A 22,710-nucleotide genomic window follows, 5' to 3' on the forward strand; every position below is an offset into this window, starting at 1 on the left:
GGTTGTTTTATTTCCATTTGTTCCCAATTTATTGACTCTCCCTCATAGTTAAACTTTTGGCAGCACACCCCTGAATATAGGATGGATCACCATCACCACCAATACACAGCCATGTATGAATGTAACTGAATTTTGCGAGGCATCGAAAGGTAAGCAGAAAAGTTAATGGAATAATACCAGAACACTTGGAGGAAGACAATCATACCAAGACAACACACAGTATTTTGGTGTGTGGTGTTTTTATTTGTCATGGCCTCTATTGATACAGTCACAGAATAGTTTTGAGGTCAAACATAAGGTGTTTCTGTATACAGGAGTGATGTTCTTATCCTCAACACTAGCCTGAGAGGAATGCCTGCCAACTTTGCCCTTAGGGAAAAGGCCAAAAGTTCTCATTGTGTAGGAGGGTGGGTGAGTTTCAGAGCCATGGTGATGATGCCGGATGGAATCTCTGCCCCCGTCAGGAATTTAACCCGGTTGAGTTTGGTTCATAGGATAATTATTATTGGTGAATTCTTTTATTAGGCTTTGAAGGAAATGAATATGTAAGTGACAAGGTTTCATGAATAAGGGTATCTCTTGCTTGATTGCTGAAATTGACGTCCTGTTTCTTCTTAATAGTATAATGAAAACTTGATTTTATAGTTTTCAATGGAACATAAATCAGGGAAATGAAAATGATGCAACGTAAAGAAAAATATGGGCTGCTTTGTACCATTTGGCAAAACATTTAAAATATATGTGCTGTAACAATATAAATGCAAATATATTAAACTACATGCCATGTTATTTCTTTGACCAGTCAGAGTAGTAGTAGGTCTTACTGTGTTCCCATCCTAGAACTCCCAGTTTGTATGGTTCTGTAATACGAGTTTGAAAATTTACGTATAGAAATACATATTTTTACTAGAACAAAACCTTGAACATGAATGGAATGGCACAAGTGTTTCCTGAATTTGTTGATGTAGAACGTAAACATGAAAACATAAATTCTGTTTTGGGAGATCACAGAATGAGTGTGGTTTTGAGAAAAATGTGAGTAAATTTATAATAAAAATCGAACATTGTTTTTATAGGTATTTGGCTAAAACTGACAAAAAGACATAAAACTGAGAACAATATTAAATTTCATTGTAGTTATGAAAGGGCATGCTGCAGACAATCTTTATAGTGACATGAGATGATCATGCTCTGCTTTGTGATTAAACTAGCAGCATTCTTTATGTCCATGTCGTTATGTGACTTAACTTTCTTTAATCTCATTACCTTGAATGTAATGTGTTTGATTAAATGAGCTGTATGTCATTCATTCATCAGTAATCTGTCAGATGACAGGTCCACAGTCTCTTTCAAAACAGTTCCTCCACTCAATGCAATCTTCTGCTTTTGGAAAGAGACTATCCAGGAAAAGTGATAATGTGGTAGTTTTTCCATTTGCTTTCCACATCGCACCAGACTATTAAAAGGCATCTGTTTCTGTTACATTAGACATTTGTTATTTTCTATAGGATTGCAGTGTAGTCTGGATGTGCCAGTAATAATTCTGCTGGGTTTTGTTCAGACTTCAAATTTTTTACCACCTGTTATCTGATGTGGTTTGATGAGAGCCTTGGTCTTTTTTTCAATCAAACATGACATGTTTATGGGTTAATATTTGGCAGTACTGAGGAAATATATCATACATACCTGTATCTATTGTGTGTTGAAATCATAGCAGTATGAGATATTCTCTTAATTTAAGCTGACATTCAGTCATTTGTGCTGCTCCATCTCTGCATAAACTGACACTGCATTTCTACTGCAGCACTTTCTTCTCAATAAATTTACTCAAAGCGCTGAAGATGCGTTCACTGATGGTATATGTTTTCAGTTCCAAAGAACAAAGCATTTCTTCTTTGATATCCTCTTTACAGTAAACATCGCATACACCAGCAGAGCAATGTGGTTTGACATATCTCTTTGAGTCATCTATTTGAGTTGCAGGCCAGTGAGGAGAGAGAATTTTATTGATTGCTCGGTAACATCATCTAATAACATAAGGCCTCTCAGATTTGTAATGTCTTAGAAGATGGACTATTTTTAATTAATTTTGCTTAAGATTATCCCCCAAATTTAGCACATACATCCCTTACATATACATAAGACTTAATTAAATGTACTGCAATTATGAAACGATTTTTTGCCATATACAGTGCCACAAAAATGACGCCTTACAAGTGACCTGTTCATGTTAAGTGTAGCCTTCAGTACTTTAGGCTGCTTTTTTAATGCTGCGGATTGTCAGTCAAAATATTCAATTGATTTACATTTCAAGTCAAGATATTTTGTTTCTAAGTGACGACATGACCACAAAGTACACGCAGGCTCCCGAATGCTGCTGACTTCATGGAAACTGGAACCACACTGAAGGGGCCTCCACAGCCTGTTAGAGGGACACCTTTACTTTACTTACATTTGCTGGACGTGCTTATGGAAGACTCATTCTCTGCTATTTTATACATCTCACTCAAAGTGACGGCATTCCCTGAACTTCCACTACTGTCTTCATTTTGCTGTTATAATGAAGTGACTAGTTTCTTTGCACTTTAAATAAAACCAAAAAGTGGCCCTTGTTTTCTCATTATTTATAAGGGTTATAAATGTCCTGGCTAAACTTGGTTAAGGGAGATGTGGATTTACTAATATGTCATCGGTGGCTGTAATTAATCAGGCGTTGTGCCCACTCACTCACACACTCTTAAAAAGAAAACACTTGACTAGATGCTGTGTTTTTAAATTCCATTTGAAGTTCACCCTCACTTCATGCCGTCTCCTCAACTGAAGATAACACTGGTCGACTGGTGTTGCATAAGGCAAAAAAGGTAAAGTTGTCCCTGTGCATAACTAATTATGCACTACACCATGAAGGCATAGGGGGAGTGGATGTATACACATTTTCTTGACCTCAGCAGTAGCTGGAGGTGACTGGTCAGCTTCCCACCCCTGCTGCTTTACCCTCAGGGAAAGAGCCCCCGGCACGCATTCGATAGGATGTTGGGTGGACGACGTGGAGAAGAGAAAATTCTTGACACTGCCGGGACTCGAACTCCGATCACTCGGTCTTCTAGCCCGTAGCCAGTCACTATACCGACTACGCTATCCCGGCTCCTACTTGATTTGTGTTCTTTTCAAAATTTATACCGAACTCTATGATGCATCCCCACCTGTGTATGATTTATGGCCATGAGGCGACGCTAGGCTTGGAGAGGATTAAACGTTTTAAACTGGGTAATATTTTGTTAAAAGACAGGAACGCAAAGCTGTGACATTTGCCGCTTTCTATGCGCAAGGCAAGTGGAGTGCCGATGTCCAGATTCACATTCACATATCCTGAAGAGATGAAATGTTAAAGCATATCTTCTGGTCACGCGTTGTACTGCCGTTAAAATTCTCTAAGAGGACTTTCAGTACCCACACTTCATTACGGTTTTTTTTACTCCGGGACGGGAGGTATGCTGTATGTTACTACGGATAACTAGCCCCTTGATCAAGAACATGCTAAACTCAGATGAAAATATTCACACCCGTGACCCGCGGCCTCTACCTTCATAATAAACAGTGGAGTTAGCATTTGGCATGTGCACGTCATGTTTATACCTTGTGTTCAGAGCTGGAAGTAGATATTCTGAGTTACATAGCCGCTCGATGGTCGCGCCATAACTCAAGCGGTTATTCGCTGGCTTCCCACCGCGGCGGCCCGGGTTCGATCCCGGCTCTGGGCAAGTGGGATTTGTGGCGGAGAAAGTGGCGTTGGGACGGGTTTTCTCCGAGTACTGCGGTTTCCCCTGCCAATCTTCATTCCACCAAATTCTCCATCATCATAATCACCCGGGGCAGGTACAATAGGCCAATCAGTGGCCGCCGAGCCGAGTGAACCCAGCTGGACTCTAAGAGAATTAAAAAGAAAATTACATAGCCGCTCCAGGTCAGTATACCAGCCTTTGAGAATGGCAAACACTTGTCAAATGGAAATTATTACAATGTAATATGCGAATTTCTTCCTACACGAATTGGGAATGATAATTATGACGTCTTACGGTTCTGGGGATAATGTACTCAAAATTAAGGGCTCTGGAACCAAGCAGACAGCGTCCACGCTTGTCCCTCCAGCTCCAGCCTTGGTTTCGGAATACTGCAGCGTAATTGGTGTGTTCTTTGTTTTAATTTCTATTCAAATTATTATCAGTTTGTAAGACAGGGAATTAGGTAGCTCTTAATTTTTAATTCTTTCATCATTATAACCTAAATTAATCCCCCCCCTTGGCACTACCGCCCCAGTGGGCCTAGGCCTACCTCCATGAACTCCTCCGTTCACTTCGGTTTTTCTAGATCTTACACATTCGGTAGGACTCCTTGGGCGGGTGATCAGCTCGTCGCAAGGCCTCTACCTGTACACAAACACAGAAAAACTCACACACACAAACTAAACATCCATGCCCTGAGTGGGATTCGAACCCACGATCCCAGTTTCCAAGCTAGCGAAGACAGTACATGCCTTAGACCGCTCGGCTACCGTGACCGGCAACTTATATTAATATTCATTACTAGTATTATTTAACTGCATATGGGTTTTCACCCGGTGGCAGTGGTACTACAATAAGACAACAGACAATTAACATACATTACTACAATAAGACAACAGACAAATAACGCACATAAACACGTTCAAAGAAAACACAGCACACAAACATTAGTAGAAAAGTGAAACATCTATATATAAATAAAAATGTAAATGTTCGTTTGTTACCCCTCGGAAATCTCCGAAAGTTCTTTACCGATTGCTTCGAAATTTTGACACAACGTTGCATTCGAACGCGCGCGTGTTTGTATATACCCATTATGTAGCTGTCACACCTGTGACAGGTAAAAACATGCTTCTTTTGAGAAACAGAATTGGAATTTGGAATTCGGAAGAGTCACCCCTATGGAAACGCTAGAACCGACCGTTGCATAGGAAGTAACAATAGCGATGCAGTATCGAATTTCCATGGTTACGACGAAACACGGAGCGTTCCCACAGAGACACCCAGTAACAATGGGTCGTTGCGTAGGAATCGCGGAATCAACAAAGCAGCACATGGCTGAAGATATTTTCCGTCGAATACGCAAGGAAAATTTCAATATGAACATGGATTTCACGGCAGAAATCTGCAACGAAGCGTTGATAATGATTGAAGATTTGTGCTTAGAAATCGCGAACAAAGTTCTCAATCAATTGGGAATGCCATCACCGAATCGATCTGCTGCTGCTTCGTTCAATGTAGAATTGCGTCGTGAACAAAATTACAATACGGGTGATCTTTTGTCGTATGTGCAATCAAATATTCCTAAGCTAACGCTTGAGCAAAAAGGCATTTACGGTCAGATAATGCAAACTGTCAATAACGGGGTTGCAGAAATCTACTTCTTAGATGCGCCACGAGGAACTGGTAAAACGTTCCTAATTAGATTGATTCTGGCAGCAATTCGATCCCAAAATGACATAGCCTTAGCTCTTGCGTCGTCCGGAATAGCTGCGACATTGCTACCAGGTGGAAGAACTGCTCATTCCGCTTTGAAATTGCCATTGAACATGCAATTCATTGAAACTCCCACGTGCANTGCCTGAAATACTCTACTTTGTGGCGACACGTAAAGACGTTAAAATTAACTACAAATATGCGTGTCCAGCTGCAAAACGATCGATCAGCTGAGATATTCTCACATCAATTGCTGGAAATTGAGAACGGAAAGGTGTCGGTTGATCTGACCTCAGGACGAATTTCGCTGCCTCATAACTTCTGCAATTTAGTGACGTCAAAAGAAGAATTGGTTGAAAAAGTATTTCCCAATATTCAAACCAATTATAAGAATCACGATTGGCTGAGTGAACGAGCTATTCTTGCGGCCAAGAACAAAGACGTCTACGAACTTAATAATATCATTCAGTCTAACATTCACTGCGAGGCAGTCACATACAAGTCCGTCGACACTGTTGTGGAAGCAGACGAAGCGGTTAATTATCTAACAGAATTTTTTAATTCACTCGATCTGCCACAGCAACGCGTGGCCGGGTACAGCTAGTACTATATAATAAACTAACAGTAGTGAATGCATAATGTCATGTTCTCATGTTTTTAATAACAAATTTCACGCAGCTTGTTTTGCCATTCAACCAACCCAGCAAAACTGTCATTAATGCAATGCTGAAGGCAGTCACATCCAGGATATTTAATAACAGTACTATCATCCAACGCAGTGTAAGTTGGGGCCGAGAATTATTGACAGATCGTTGATATGTGTGGGAAGAGGCAGGGAACCAAGCACCGAACTCTGAAGAACTCCATGTTTCAGGACGACCTAGTTTAAGAATGACATCCGTGCGTCCCTTGTTCCGTTGTTGCATTTCCTATAATCATTCTCACGACAAAAATGAACAACTCGAATAAACCAATGTTTTCGCAAGCCATAATATCATTCACGTTCTTCAGCCTCGCAGACCATTGCTAAGGCCATTGAAATTGTGTTGCCATCTGTGCGAGAAATTGATGGGCAGGGCATGTAACACGAATGGAAGAGAAGATGAATGGGTATAGGATTTTGGTGGGAAAGCTGGAGGGAAAGAGACCGCTAGGAAGAACTACACATGGGTGGGATGATAATATTGAGATAGATTTTAGATAGACAGGATGGGGTGAAATGGACTGGAATGATCTGGCTCGGGGTAGAGCCCAGCGGAGGGCTCTTGTGAATGCGGTGGTTTCATTAAGTGTTGGGAAATTCTTGATTAGCTACACAACTTGCGGCTTCTCAAAAAGGGCACATCTCCATGGAGTTAGTGCAAGTAAATGCAACTTACCAAAGATGACTAAGAACTATTCTCTGCCGTTACCTGACATCTGGAGATTGTGTATCAAATGAGAACATGAATAATATGGCGCTCTAGTCCATTATAGACCTCGTAGATTCTCGGCTGTTTACAATTCGGTGTTGTCACTGTGGTGTGTGGAATCTGCAGGAGGCTTAGAGTTGTAGTTAAATTACAGTTACATTTGTATGTCAGTACACTTCTAAATCAAACTGAACGTGGGCGGCATCATTTCCTGCTGAAAGGTAGGCCTATGTTATGAAATACAAATTGAGTTTACCCCTATAACTTTGTTCGTTAAGTGAAATTGGAACTAAATATCGTATTCCGTATTTGTCTTGAATTATAGGCTTTTTACATTTGCATGTTATGAGAGGGAAATGTAATTTCCGTAAAATATATAATGCATTGAAAGTAAAATAACCTCTTCTTAACCAAAAGTATCACATACATTTCGTTCTTCAGGTATGGATGATTTTTCAAGGGGATTTATGCAGTCATAACTGACCATCGTAACTTGAATATCGAAATTTATAATATACACTGCAGTTACAACGTTCAAGGTACCATATATGACGTAGAATTTGAAGCGGTAGCACTGAATAATTCGATTCTTGGGCTGTAGTCCGTTGAAAGTCAAGTAACGTTTCGGAGGAACGTGTCGCCTCCATGCTCAAGGTGGAAGGGTGAGCCATGCAAGAATCAAGTGTGAAGTAGGTGCTACTGCTTGATGCAGTTTCTTGCAAAATTCTGTGTGCTACCTGCTTCATGCTAGTTTCTTGCTTGGTTCATTTTTTTACCCTGAATATGGAGGTGACATGTTCCACTGAAACATCGGTTGACTTTTCAGCGGGCTACATGACATTATATCCTGGAAGATAGAACTTAATGTATATGGCTATGAGCACTTACGACCTAAGAAGCCATATTATTATTTTTTAACCATACTTGTATCAGCTTCTTAGGTTAATATTTTGTTAGGAACATAAGTGAATAAGCTGCTACTACTGATCATAAATCAACTGACAGTGGGCTGAAATTTGGTACTGCTGCAGAATTGGCAGGGTATGCTTAATAGCAAAGTCTTGTTATATGGGAAGTGAGTCACAACATGGATAGTGAAAATGTGAATGCCAACAGTGCACAGCATCTTCCCAGCATTTTTGTTTTGTCAAGTCCAGATTGACTTGAGGTTCTGTAATTTAGTTCACAATAAAAGTAGGCAAATCAGGCACCTGCGTTCGGTGCCAGTACCAGGCCATGTTATACATAGTTTAGTTTCAAGGGTACTTACTCATTGGTCCATAAAATGCTAAGAAGTGTGTGCAGTTTATTCTGTAAGATGGAAACCAGTATATATTAATGCAAGCCCAGATCATGTTTGCTCAGTACCATAGTGTTAATGCTTTAAGTACAGAACATCTCTAATGAAGGAGGTAGCATAGCTCAGGCAGTTAGGTGCTCGCTTCTCACAGTGGAGGCTTGGGTTCAATCCAGGGTTACTTCTTGTGGCATTTATGAAGCATGAAGTGGTTCTAGAGCATACTGTTCTCCAACTTTCTTTTATTTTCCCTTGTTAATCATTCCACCATTGCTGTACACAGAGGTATCACAATTTCTTGAGTGTACACTGTCACTGACCAGGCAGCATACTGTACCATTCCTCGTCGTTCAAGTCTGGGGCTTCATCTCTGACCCAGCACTTTGCTGGTTATAGAGTAAGAAAGGTAGAAATAAGGAGACTTATAAAAGACTAGAATGTTAAAATGCAGAAGCCACTTGTGATGTATGTTCTCATAACTGGTTGCTGCCTCCTAATTCTGAGTGATAATTTTCAAATAATTCAGTAATAGTGCAGTGTTTATAGTAAAATCTTCCCATAGCTTGACAGAATTAAGGCGTTACATATTGTGACTGAAAGAAAATGTTGGCCCTAATCCATAAGCTTCATATATATATCTTCAGGAAGTTACAGTTGCTTGAGAATCATTTTAATTGCGATGATTTTCTGATTTCTTTGAGCACCATGGGAAGAAGTCATTTTTGCATGCAGTCATTCCCGAGATTAATGTGGCATTTATTTTATTAAAGTTATTTACGTTTTGGACGTCATCCACCATCCTCATTTTTATTTAAGACAACATTCCAGAGACTGTACTATGTCTCTTTCTTTAGGTAAAAACCTACTAATTTTATCCCAGTTGATAGAGGTAGTCCCTATCTCAGGAACTCAGGATCTCCACTGTATTGATTTGGCTCTACTGAGAAGGGTTTTTACCTGAGGATGGAGGCATAGTCCAGTCTCCGAAGCATTGTTTTAAATAAAAGCAGGAGATGGATAACGTCCAGGAAAGTTAATAATTGTATTAATATACCATTGTCATTAACTTGCAGTTATTTTATTAGGCCACACCTGTATTTTGTGTGCTTTAGGAAACATGTATTTTTCTTGATTAGGTTATTAAGACAATTTAATGATGTTAGGATGGATGTTTAAATTAATCTTCAGTCAAGAAGTCAAGAAACATTTCAAAATTATGTCTTGCTAATTACCAGTCAATTTAGATCACTCTTGTACATTTACTCCTACAAGCCAGAAGGTCGCGGGTTCAGGTCCTGATGAGGTCATTGGATTTTTCTTCAGTTGACCTAATCCTTCCAGCTGCACTAGGCCCTGGCGTTTACTCAGCCTCTAACAGAAATGAGTACCAGGAATTAATTAAATAATTTTCCTGGGGAGTAAAGCGCGGCCGACGTGTAAGGCTGACAACCTTACCGCCATCTTTGAGCCGATTGTCTAGATAGTGTGGGACCCTCAACGTCTCACAATCCTATGGGCCTTCACGGTCTGGGACAGGGATAGCTTTACTTTTTTTACTTTTACATTTACTCCTTCAGAACTTCCAAAGATATACTCACAAGGACTTCAGGAATGGTGTATTTAATGATGTGACTATTTCAAGTGTTGCTGTCATAGCAATTATAATTGCCAAATAAAATGAATGAATGAATGAAAATGTGTTGTCTGTAGTGCATGGGGACTTCATTCACTTGTGCCAGCTACAATATTAATTCAGTCAGTGCCCCACACTTAACAGTTTCACAGTGCTAAGTCACTCATTCTCTTGTGTAAAGTTTATGGTTCCAACAGCAGCAAGTATTAAGATTCCAGCCTTGTAGGATGTGGCACCATGTTGTTTTTGTGCCTCAAAATGGAGGTTACTGTGAATATTAGTGCCTGTCTACCAAACTACACAGCATTACATCCCAGAAGACCACATTCTTGATATTGAACGATGTGAGAACCATAAGATTCCGTGGTGAGTATTGAGATAATGATCATCTGGGATGTGGTGAAATGTAGTTTGGTAAATAGGTACCTCCTACTGAACTACATGGTGTCACATCCTGTAGTACCTTAATTGTAACATTCATTCTTTTGTTTGTTTTGTGTAGGCAGCTTCATGAAAGCATCATCAGACATCACAAATTCTGAAAATAAGGCATCATAGTACTTGACTGTTTGCTGAACCATTTAATTTCAGTGTATGTTCATGCTCTCAGACTGGAACCTTTGCATTCATTATAGACTGTTCATCAGTATGCCACAGGGGAAATTGCATTTTACTAGAGCATTAAATGTGACATGTTTTAAGTTGTAGCAATTGTTGAAGTTTTGTGGCTATAAAATTTGAATTGAAGTTCCTTCCCCAAACTCAGACACTAGAATGTGGCAGTGTGATGTGTGGTCACGGTTGTAGATCAGCACTGAGCAGTGAGTAGAGGAAAAATTAAGAAAGTTATGGGATAAGCTTGTTGCAGTGCCAGTTTGTCCATCAATATCACATGAAGTCATCCAGGATTGAACTTGAGCTTCCAAAGTTAGAGGGCAGTGTCTAACTGCTTGAGCTGTTTGGTTGGATGTTTTTGGTTTATAAATCATGATGGATACGGAATGGTTTTAAGATGCAGTTTGTATGGATGGAAACAAGGATGCTTTGTCGCTTGAGTGTTGTAAAGTCAAGAATACAATATATTAATGCATTATGTATGCCTACTTATATTGATGTAAGTTGAAAAGAAAAGACCTCAAGGGATATGAAACATAAGCCCACTTTTTTGCTGTAAAACTGCATTTGCAGAATTTGGTTTCATACTGTATGTCCCATTACAAAATTAGTACCTCAAGTTATAACTGGGCTTACGTACACGTAACTGAATCTATTTATGTGAGAACTGGAGGTCCTACAGTGGTGAGTATCAAGTTTACAGCTTGTAGGATGTGATTTTGTACCAGCAACTCAAAGGAAACCCTACCAAACTTCATGTTGTCAGATCTCGGAACACTGTCATCATGAACTTATTTACCTCAGTTAGTAGTTCCAAAATACTGGATCTGTCTAGAATTGCAACTTGAACACAATAGTCAGGTTGTCACTCCTTGTTCAGGAGCCTTCACTTCTTATTGACCAACTTGGGATAGACATGCTTGTCGCTGAATAGCCATTATTTAATGTTTGTAATAGACATAATTGTGACACTATGTCCTCATTCCAGGATGTGTATTGCCAGAGTGTAATTCATGAAAACCTAAGAATTTCACAGCCAGTGAGACTTGACATTCAGTTGGGTGGAATAGAATGTCCTGAAAATAAGAATTCCCATTAATAATTGATGTACTACTAAAGTATGCACGGTTATAAAAATATCCTTCATGGAAAAAGAGAAACTTCTTTTTTTTACTCGGGGATTATGCTTTTTGACAAAATCCCTGGTGGGACACTTATGTAAAGGATCGAGAATCACTGCTGTATATTACAAGGAACTGGGATAGCACAGTTGATATAGCAGTGGGCTATGGGTTTGTTGATCGGGGTTCAATTCTCAGCAGGCACAGGCCACAGATTGGTTCTGGAGCCCACCCAGCCACCTATTTGAAGGGTACTGCATGCTCTGTGGGACGTAAAGCAGCTGAGGTGTGAAGCCATCATTCACCTCCATCTAGTGCCAAGGTTAAGAATGGTGGAGGTATGTCTCCACTCCCAAATATGTCTCGTGGCATAATGCTTAATTAATTAATGGTGGAGGTATATCTCCGTTCCCAAGTATGTCTCATGGCATATTGCATAATTAATTGAGCACATGGACAACTTTACTTTTCTGTACGATACATGCCTATAGTGTCACTTGTGTTCACTGCAGTATATGTTGTTTTTGAGACTTGAGGTTTGCACAGCCATGAGTGTCAGGATTGTCTGGAAGTTGACGCTATATAGTTTGATAAATGAAAACAATTTTTTCAGATGGATCTTATGCCTTCATCTTCAGGGTGGAAGGTGAAGGCAGCAGGTTCCTCCAGAATGCATCTTTCAAGATATATGGTGTTGCATCGCAGAAGGCTATAATTGTTTGTTTTTTCTGTGTTTTGAGGATAGCTCTGTACAGTAAGTTACTGTGGGCATGGAAGCTGGCAGTGGCAGAATGTTTTGCATCACCATGACAAGATCAGCTCTGGGCGAAACCAGTTATTGGGACAATGAGTTCCTCTGCAATAAGATTGACTCCTTATTTGCATATGCAAAGGTTAAAGATGTGTGGAACTTTACCTTGAGTTCTGCAGCAAGATTTTATGTGAAGCTGTTTAAACATAGGGTTATGTTTATCTTAACTTTACATTTACCTTTACTTTGCTGCGGACATGCAGACACAGTTTGAAATAACGAATTTATTTAAATGGGAATACACTTTTATTCACCGATAGAACATCATTTTCTCACATTATGGCTGACAGAAGCTATAAGAACTGTAAGAAAAAAAATAAGCAAGTTAAAACATGAATTATTTTGGCTCCAAATGCAATCCACAGACCTGTGACATGATGAAAAGTCTCCCTGTCCAGATTTTGGATCAACATGTCTGAATTAGTTTAAGGAAGCAGTATCATAGCTCAGGTGGATAGTCACCAGCTTCTCATTGTGGCGGTTTGGGTTCCAACCCAGGTCATGTCATATGGGATTTATGGTGGACAGAGTGGCAGTGGTGCAGGTTTTCTTGAAGTGTTTCAGTCTCTTCTGTCAATTCTCATTTGAGTGACTGCTCTCCACACTCATTATCATCTGGGGCTGGTGCAGTAGGCCCACTGGTGGCCAGCATACCAAGCTGACTCAAGTCTCACCTTCTCCACAGATTAAGAACAGTTTGTTTTTGTTTTAACAGACTGCCTTCATGGTGCTGAGTCCTTCTTGAGAAGCCGCCACTTGTGCAGATCAGTCCAGTTCATACTACCCCACCTTATCTCTCTAAGACACATCTCAGTATTATCCCCCCACCCACATGTTGTCTTCCTAGTGGTCTCTTTCCCTCTGGCATTCCCATCAAAATCCTATACACATTCCTTTTCTCCCCATGAGAGCTACATGCCCTGCCCATCTCATTGTCTTTGACTTGATCATTCTAATTATTCTAATTGGAGAGGAATACAAGTTATGAAGCTCCTCATTATGCAGCTTTCTCCAACCTCCTGTCACTTCATCTCTCTTTGGTCCAAATATTCTCCTCAGCACCCTGTTCTCTAATACCCTCAGTTTGTGATCCTCTTAATGTCAGAAACCAAGTGTCACATCCATACAAAACCACTGGAAAAATTATAGTTTTATATATTCTAATTTTTATGTTTTTGGACAGCAGATGAGAATGGTAGCGAGCATTCCCCGATTTCAGTCTCCTGTTAATTTCCTTCTTGAATCAAATTTTGATTTGTTACTGTTGTTCCCACATATTTCAACTGTGCCACACTTTCAAAGGAATTTTATCATAAGCATAGGCCAGCAGCTGATGTGCCCCAATAATTTCAATCCCACCTTATTTTCCTGGACATTCTTAATGGCATATTCTAAAGCAATTTTGAAGAACAATGGCGGTAAAGCATCTCCTTATTTTAGACCATTTTGTATAGGAAACGTATCAGACCAATGTTTACGTATACAGACTTTACTATAGGCTTCATTTAAACACATGTTAATGAGCCTGAATATATTCATGGGTACCCCAAACTCTGTGTTAATGTTGTACAGTACTTCCCTCCTGACTGAATCATAGGCTTTCTTGAAATCTATGAATAGCTGATGTACTGTCTCACTGTACTCCCATTTTTCCTCTAGCATATGACGAATGCAAAAAATATGATCAGTACAAGTAGTTGATGATCTGTTACCGCAAAACCCACACTGATGATCCCCAATAATTTCCTCTGTATATGGACTTCATCTTGAGAGAAGGATATTGGATAAAATTTTGTTGGTAACAGTGGTATAGCATGATAATTAGTATAGTCACTTTTATCGCCCTTCTTGTAAATTAGTATGTTAGTAGACTCTTTCCACTGATCAGGCAGTTCTTCATTATTCAAAATAGAATTAATGAGTTTATGGCTCTTAGACTAATGTTTCATCTCCTGCTTGAATCAGTTCTGCCGGAATTTGATCACTACGTGGCATTTTATACCTTTTAACATCCATTATTTATCGTCCGTCAATATTGCAACACTCTTCCATTCACCGCTCAATTTTTAGTTTAACATTATACACCTTGACACTACATGTTTTGGCCCCAAACGGCCATCTTCAGGTGTCCTGTCGTTAAAACTGCTACACTGTCTTAGTTTGTGTTAAAATCACACGCTGTAGTCCTCTTTTCAGGTAAAGCCAGATAAAATCTTTTAAAGTTTCTATTATGCCCACGTTATTTTGGTGCATATTAGTTCACCTCACACAGGGTGTTGTCCATTGTTCATAAATGTATTGTCTGAACAGGGTGTTTTGTCTCGGCAGCTTGCCCCTCACGTTTGTAGCCTACTTTTCAGTTATGCCTGCCATCTGTACTACAGCGTGTGATTTTGACACAAACTAAGACAGTGTAGCAGTTTTAACACAGTTTAATAAAATAATTGTAACATATCAAGACACATGAAGATGGCCGATGCTTCTTCAGTTCATGATAACTTTTATTTTCTTTGGCTAAAATTTTTCTGTTCACTCTAATAGTTCCCCAAGCTCTGGTAATATTCACCTGAGCATAAGTTTTCCAAAGCTGCAAACCTATTTTAGATTTCAACACAATACTGCTCTTTACCCTCTGCCTCGTTTAATTCCTTGAGATTGAACCTCTCCATATGAAATTTAAGGAGACGGCCTCCATATCTTGAGGGCAGCTCCTTATTTGCATCTTGAGGACTCACCATGCCATGACAAGGGACCTACCTAACATGGAGTTTTTTCTTATATGTTACCATAACCATGTCAACTAGGGTTACCTTAGGATTTTTATAAAAAGGAAAAGAGATGAATGTGCATGTTTGAAAAATACTTTGGATTAATATCATCACAGGTATAGAGTTGCAGTTTAGTTTTGTGGTGTGCCTGTAAAATTCAACAAAGTGTATTATTTCATTCGTATAAATACTGGGGTTATGTATGCAAACATTTTGGCACTGTAGTAAATCTTACACACACAGACTTACACCTGCTTCAGTTTATAAAATAAGTTCCTTTCATAAGAATGTAAAGTTGTCTCTGTGCGTAATTAATGAAGCACTACGCCATGAAGACGTGTTTTGGAGTGGAGATTCAGCTCCACCTCTCTTGACAGCGGCACTAGATGTGGGGGGGGGGGGGCAGTGGGCAGCTTCACCCCCTGGCCGCCTTAACTCCTGGCAAAGAGGCCCCGGCACCCAGTGGGTAGGAGGCTGGGTGTACCCCAGAGTCAGTCTGGGCGCCGTGGAAAAGAGACCAACCGTGCCACGGCCATCTAGCGAGTAGCTCTTCGCTATATCGACCGAGCCGTCCCAACTAATATTTCTTTTCATAAGGGATTTGTAGTTGACAGTTGAATTTCAGTGTCTCATATTTTTCACATTGCAGTCAATATTTTGCATTGATTCAATACAATGTGTATACATATACTGTATATGTATTTGTAACTGGTTTAATGAAGTAACGTCACTTGCATGGTCATATGAATACAGTTACAGAAGAGAAGTATAATGTATGATGAATTGGCAGGGGCTGGGAAGGAATGCTGACTTCAGGAAAACAACAAAAGTCTGTAGATAACCAACGACCCTCCCAAACGTTGAACTGTCGTAAGAAGTTCTGTCTTCTGGGATGTGATGCCGTATGCTCTGGTAGAAGTTTGCAGATGTTTTGAGGAATATACTAACTTCATCTTCAGTAAGCTTAGCAAGCGAAAAGTGAGCTACTGTGTGCTTACTATTTGACCCTGAAGATGGAGGCAATGCATTTCACTAACTCGTTGGTAATCGTCTACCAGACCACATCACATCACATCTCGGAAGACTAGCAGACATGTCAGGGGCGTCCTTGCACAGTTGAATTGTGCTTAAATCTGAATTCAGTCCTGACAACTTTTCATCAGACATCATGACTCGAGTTTGTCTTGATCTCAGGACAGATACTAAGTGCTCCTATCAGTACATCGTGTCTTATTATTATTATTATTATTATTAGAGGGGGTGAGTTTCCCCATGCACTTAGACCAGTTATTGGTCCATTGTGCGTCCCCCTTTTAATTTCTACTGTCGCCATACCCTACCGGTACTGGTGCGTGCTATCAGCCCCGTTCATCCAACGAGGTCGGCCCTGGGTACCTGATATTTCCCCCATCTACCAGAGGCATTGGAAACTACTTGGGCGGGAAACTTTTTGCCTAATTTTGCTCAGAGGTCTCCTAGAGACATGAGGATCATTTACGTGCCGTAAATCTACGACACGGGACTCTCCCGGAGGACTTGTTCCCTGAATTTTTCCGCCCTTAAAAATTCCACGACCTCCGCCGGGTACATCGTGTCTTACTTTATGTGTTTGTTTGTTTGGAGGTTATATAAAAACAGGTTCATGACAGCGCACTCCTAGGCTGGTGGGATGTGAATGAGAGAGAATCCATATGTTGTTCTTCTGAAAACAGCGAAGTTAATCCCCGTAAGTTATTGGAGCCGGGGTAGCACAGTCACTGTAGTGATTAGGCTCCAGGCTGACGATCCGCGAATAGAGTTTTGATTCCGATGAGGGAATGGCGTTGAGACCGGCTCTGGGACCAACCCATATGTCTGTTTAATGGGTAACGGAGATACTTTCCCCGGGTTAAAGCTGTCGGGGCCTGAAGCTGACCACTCATCTCCATCTGATACCGAGGTTTAAAATGCATGGAGATTCACCGCCGTTGCTCCACTGCGTCTTTCTAGCGTGTCTTAGTTAATCCCAGTGACATCTTTACCTTTGCCCTTGCCCATGGGTTGCCGATTTTCGTAGTGTCCGCCTCTTTCACATACATTCATTTGTTAAACACGGAACATACTGCTGTCACAAGACAGCCGCAATTTGAGAAACTAACTCAGAGGGTCTAGACTTCGATTCTTGACCCACAAACTGCGTATCCTGACTCAGGTTCTTTGTACTTTTTTCCTGTAGTCCTTCCAAGCACATTTTGGGACTGTGCTTAATAGGCTGCGGCCGCTACATGAGACATATGTGAGTATATCGCTATCCATAGGTCAGTAGCCCCTGTGTTTCACAGTTCGCCAGTTGTCTCTCAAGCTATGCAGTAGCTGGAGGAGTGGGTTTTTATTTATCGACTGGCTGAACTGACACCAGCATCAGTTTAATGCGGGAAGGTTGTACTGAACAGTCAGTATTTGGTTATGAATACACTAGCTAGGAGTCCAGCACGTGATCCTGCTTGTTACCCTCCCCCCCTCTTTTTTTTTACTAGTGGGGTGGACTAAGTCCCTTATACTGCAGCCACTTCTGGCCTATTGTACCAGCCCCAGATGATATGTGAGGGTGATTGTGGAGCAGTTGGTATGAAGATTGGTAAGGGAAACCGAAGTACTCGGAGAAAACCTGCCCCAGCGCCACTTTGTCCACCACAAATCCCACTTGACCAGACCCAGACTCGAACCCGGGCCGCCGTGGTGGGAAGCCAGCGACTAACCGCTTGAGCTGTGGCGCGGCCTTTGTTACCCTGTTACCATGGGAAAAACAAGGCCCCTGGGCAAGGCCGCCAGTTCTACGCGCTTGCTGTGGAGAATAGATTTGAATCTGGTTCACGTAATGGAATGACGAGCACACGTCGACCGCCGCCTGCGAATGGAGCACGAAGTTACTTAAGTTTAGCTTCGCCAGGATAGCGATCGGCTACTGGATGGATAGCCGCAGTTCGATTCCCGACAAGGACAAGGGTTTTTTTTTTGTTCTTCACAGTGTGTCTACCGGTTCTGGTGCCAACCCAGCCTTCTGTCCAATGGATTCCGGGGGCTCTTTACCCAGGGATAAAGCGGTTGGGGCGTGAAAGTGACAGTTCACCTCTGTATAATGCCGAGGTTAAGAATATTGGAGTTACACCTTCCACTTCCCCATACGTCTTCCTATCGTGTTGCTGTATTAGTTAAGCACAGGGTTAACTTTATCGTTTTTAGCGTACTTTTCTTATTTTGTAAAAATTAAGTAGACTGTACGTCTCCATGCTATGTTTTTATGAATCTCCCCCCCTCCCCCCCCATTCACTTTTGAATGCCTGAACCAAACTTTGGGAAACTTGCTATGTATATCATGACCTTTGAGCCCAACTGAACGGCGTACTTCCAGTCGGTCTGTGTGTATCTCTCCTATCGTTGCCAGGCAGATGCTTGGTAAAATGTATTTCATCTTTCATTATTAGACAACGGCTCAGTACACACATACCCGCTGCAATGAATACACGCAAAAATAGAGGAATTATTGGGCTCCTGTGTCTTTATATTCCGCTGCCGTTGCTAGGTAAGCACTCGATAAAGACGTTACCGCGACAAAGAAGAATTGTTGGAGGCATCGTTTGGTATGCGATCCGCGTAGTATCGAAGGAAGGTTGGCGATTAGTTTCTTCCAGAACTTGTCCCTTAACTTTCACGATGATCCTGAGCCTGCGTAGTTGAATCAGTAGATTGACTGGCTACGGGATGGACGACCGGCATACTATCAGGAATGTTCCCTTTGCAACCTCGTCCAGTGGGTACCAAGACATGCGAGGCCGGATCGTGAAGACAATCCCACCTTAACACCATTCTCCTGTATATGCATTTGTCTTTACAGCATGGAGCTTGAGCATAGGCACAACTGTGCGGCTACTCTCCACCAGTTACCGCATCTTGTGGACCCGAAACGACTAAGCAGGAGCAGGTTGGGGGGGGGGGCATTCCGGAACAGCGCTCGTCCCCTACTGAACTCGGTATCGATCGCGGATACCCTCCATCGCAGTATACAGCAGCAGTATGGCCAGCCATGCAGCTACAAATGTCATTTTACTTGCGCTCTAAGGAGGATAACACGTCACCTAAAGAAGGGGATAGAACTGACTCCGAAACGTCGTGTACATGCAGTATCCATTCGACAATGGACGAAGTAGGTCTGCGATAGAATTGCCGAGTAAGGAGCTCCTTTCCATATTTTATCGTTCGTGCTCTACCGTCAAAAGTTATTCATCTGATTGAAACATTAAGTTACGTGCTTTTTTTCGAAATCCGATTGACCCGGTAAGCCAGTCATTTGATTGTGGCCTGACCCAGCTGAATAATCTTACCACTCCACATCATATTTCTGTAAGGTAAATATTAATGTTATCATCTTATGTACATCCAGATCTTCCTGTTGGCTCTGTTCCTCTGAGATTTTCCGACCACAATATATACGTTTTGCATTTACCGCCACGCCTCTTACACCTTGCGCCCATCTTATCATTCTTGAAGTAAAGACAAACCAGGAAAGAAACGGTTGCATTTTATGACGATTATCACACAAACTTTGCTATATGGAAGTGAACCTTGAGTGTTAAAGCATGAAGCATAAATTCTCGTAGATACAGTCAGCAGAGATGAACTTCCTGAAGAACAGTCCATGTTACTCGTAGGAATCGAACGAGAACAACAATCGATGAGAGAACAATGAAACAAATTGTGCAGTAGAGTGTGAATCAGAGGGGCACGGAGGCCCAGGAAGGTCCTGGAAGAAATTGAATGAGTACGTGAAGTCGGAACAGGAAGTGAAGAGGTCCAGAATTTTGGAGACCTTTGTTTCAGTCATCGAAGACTCAAGCACAGGATATAGACAATGATCTTTTGAAGGCTTTTGAAGCTTTTGAAGCTAAGATTCTGACCTCAGGCCGTTTGGCAGGGCCTCGCTCAGGAAGGGAAGTGGGAACTCCTGTTACTACACACACACACTTTGTTCCACCAGACAATTTATTAAACTCTTGTCCATAGTAGACCCCACTAACGCACTACATTCAACTTGTGTCCGCTGGGTTTGCGATCTTGAACCAGACTCCTTGCAGAATTTGCGTCTAAATGGTTTGGGATTTTGAGCAGGACTCCTTCTGCTCGCAACCCTCGGAGTCGTCTCGGTCCACAAGTCAACTCCAGAAATTACGAGGATTGGTCATTTTCAAAAAATGGGAGTACACTAATTAAGTATTCCCCCAATCCGTTTACGTATCACAGGGAATTTAGGCGCTAAACTTAACGTAAAATCTGTCAGTAACTTGGCAAATGTTACTCTTGGCTTGGGAGACCACCCACCTTTTGAGTTATGGGTACAAAACTGTCACTTATTGTGTTCTCCAAGGATTCAGACAAGTAAAATTTTGTGCGACTTTCTAAAGAACCAAGCTGCCGGGGGGCTCTTGCTCTTTCTTTTCGCATCTGCCTTGACCAGTCGTTTTTCTATTGTCTTTTCCATTGGAGAGTTTGGGCTAAAACTCCTTCTTGAGGGCAAGAAATAGCCTACGTACCTCTCGTCCATTTACTGTAGGTTATAAGTAAACCTGAACGAACAGGTTGATTTACCTGGATCCAAACATTCTACCAAATTAAATCGAGATGGGGTAGGTAGATCGGTTACAGTTGGCCCGGGGCCGGTCTGGGCATTGTGAAGAATAGACAAGTCTCTTTGCTCTGTCGGAAGTCGAACCCTGGCGGTCCGCCCAACCTGTCGCTATAACGGCTGAGCTAGACCTTACTTTTTAGAGGGGCAAGAGTGTTAAGAAGTTAATTCCCACCAAATTGGCTCCTTTAGCACGCAATTGTGCTGAATCATAGGAGATTTTCGTCTTCAGATCTTAACAGTTGTAGGCTTGCCGCAAGTTTGATTCACGGTTAGAGGAGCAAGAAATGCAATACTTTGCCCTCATGACATTTTAGTTTCCATCCAGAATAAGAAATGCCTATCAGGATTAAAACTTCTATATAGGTTGTCCGGATGAAAGATGTACAAAATGAAAAACTTGTCTCCGAAACTGTCATACACGCATCCGGTTTATGTCATCGGAAAGGAAAACTCTTAAAGTTTTTTTTTTTCATGCCCGGTTTACGCGCATGCCCCGCCACATTTGTGCCACCTTCTTAGGAATCACCTGGACAGAGAGATGGCTGGGATATGAATTGGCAGAGGTGGATCACTCGCTTGGCCTCCTGTGTCGCCAGATTTAACCCCAGTGGATTTTTTCTTGGGTTATGTGAAGAATATTGTCTACCAGGTTATGATCAACGACCTTCAACACCTGAAAGCCCGCACAAGGGGCGCTGTGGCTTCGGTAACACCAAACATGCTTCAAGTATGGATATTTGTCGTGCCGCCAAGGGAGCCCACATTTATATTTATTGTGAAAGTTATATACACAGAAAGAAACTTTGATAGTTTCCCCTTGTAATGGTGTAAACCATTAATGTGTATAATAAATTCTTTCTGAGATATCATCATCATCATCATCATCATCATCATCACTGGCACGACAGCTCTTTGTGAGCAATGGCCTTCCTCAGGATTGCTCGCCATTCTTCTCCATTCGATGCTACATTCTTCTAGTTCTTTACACCCAAAATTCTTATGTCCTGCCACACACATTCTTCCCATCTTAACCTTGGTCTTCCCACTCTCCTATTTCCTTCTGGTTTAGTACTAAGCATTTTCTTAATCGTTCTATTCTCGCCGGCACGTATTATATGTCCAGCCCTTTTCTTATTTCTATGCAATCTTTTTTCTTTTCTTCTCGCTTCACGGTATTCTTCCACGGCCCCTCGAGTATGATTCCTTTGCTGCATTCTCTTATATGCCTGGTTCTTTTTTGATTTGTCACTTGCTCACACTCTCCATCAAACCAATTCTTATACTTTATCCTTTCCAGTCTTCCTAAGACTGCACCAGCAGCATTTATAGTAACACCTCTGAGGTCCCTCCAGGCTTCACTGACATCCTCACTATCAGAGAGACCTGCCAGGCATTCACCAATCAATCCAGTATATCTGGTTGCAACTCCTTGTTCCACCAATTTTCCACAATTCAGTTTCTTAGCCTGGGATCCATGTATCTTCCTTGCATTAGATATTCGACTTCTAATCTTTGATATTATTAAGTAATGATCAGAGTCAATGTTGGCCCCCCTGTAGCTCCTGACATCCATCAAATCTGAACAATGTCTTACATCTATTAGGATGTGATCAATTTGGTTAAACACATTTCCATCAGGGGATTTCCAGGTTCGTTTATGTCTGTCCTTGTGATTAAACATTGTACTACCAATTACCATGTTTCTTGAGGAAGCAAAATTTATTAATCTCATCCCATTATCGTTTGTCTTGTTATGTAGGCTATGTTTTCCAATAACCGAGCTATATACATCCTCATTCCCCACTTTAGCATTCATGTCTATTTTACAATCTCTTTTTGGACATTCGCCATATTTTTCATCCATTTCATCATAAAAGGAGTCTTTCTCCTCAT

General features: G+C 41.3%; 1 protein-coding gene across 6 annotated transcripts in view; it reads left to right on the top strand.

Moving 5' to 3' along the window:
• The first annotated feature begins 6,921 nt into the window (after positions 1-6,921).
• LOC111871023 (endophilin-A) overlaps positions 6,922-22,710 on the top strand; it is a 182,044-nt gene continuing 166,255 nt past the window's right edge. For 4 of the 6 annotated variants that reach the window (XM_033754066.1, XM_023863746.2, XM_023863749.2 and 1 more), the window contains exon 1: positions 6,922-7,131. The gene's annotated coding sequence lies outside the window, so the exon portion shown is untranslated. The remainder of the gene's footprint in view (positions 7,132-22,710) is intronic. The other 2 variants (XM_023863751.2, XM_023863752.2) reach the window with 1 other exon arrangement.

Source organism: Cryptotermes secundus, unplaced genomic scaffold, assembly GCF_002891405.2.
Source record: "Cryptotermes secundus unplaced genomic scaffold, Csec_1.0 scaffold1606, whole genome shotgun sequence".
NCBI lineage: Eukaryota > Metazoa > Arthropoda > Insecta > Blattodea > Kalotermitidae > Cryptotermes > Cryptotermes secundus.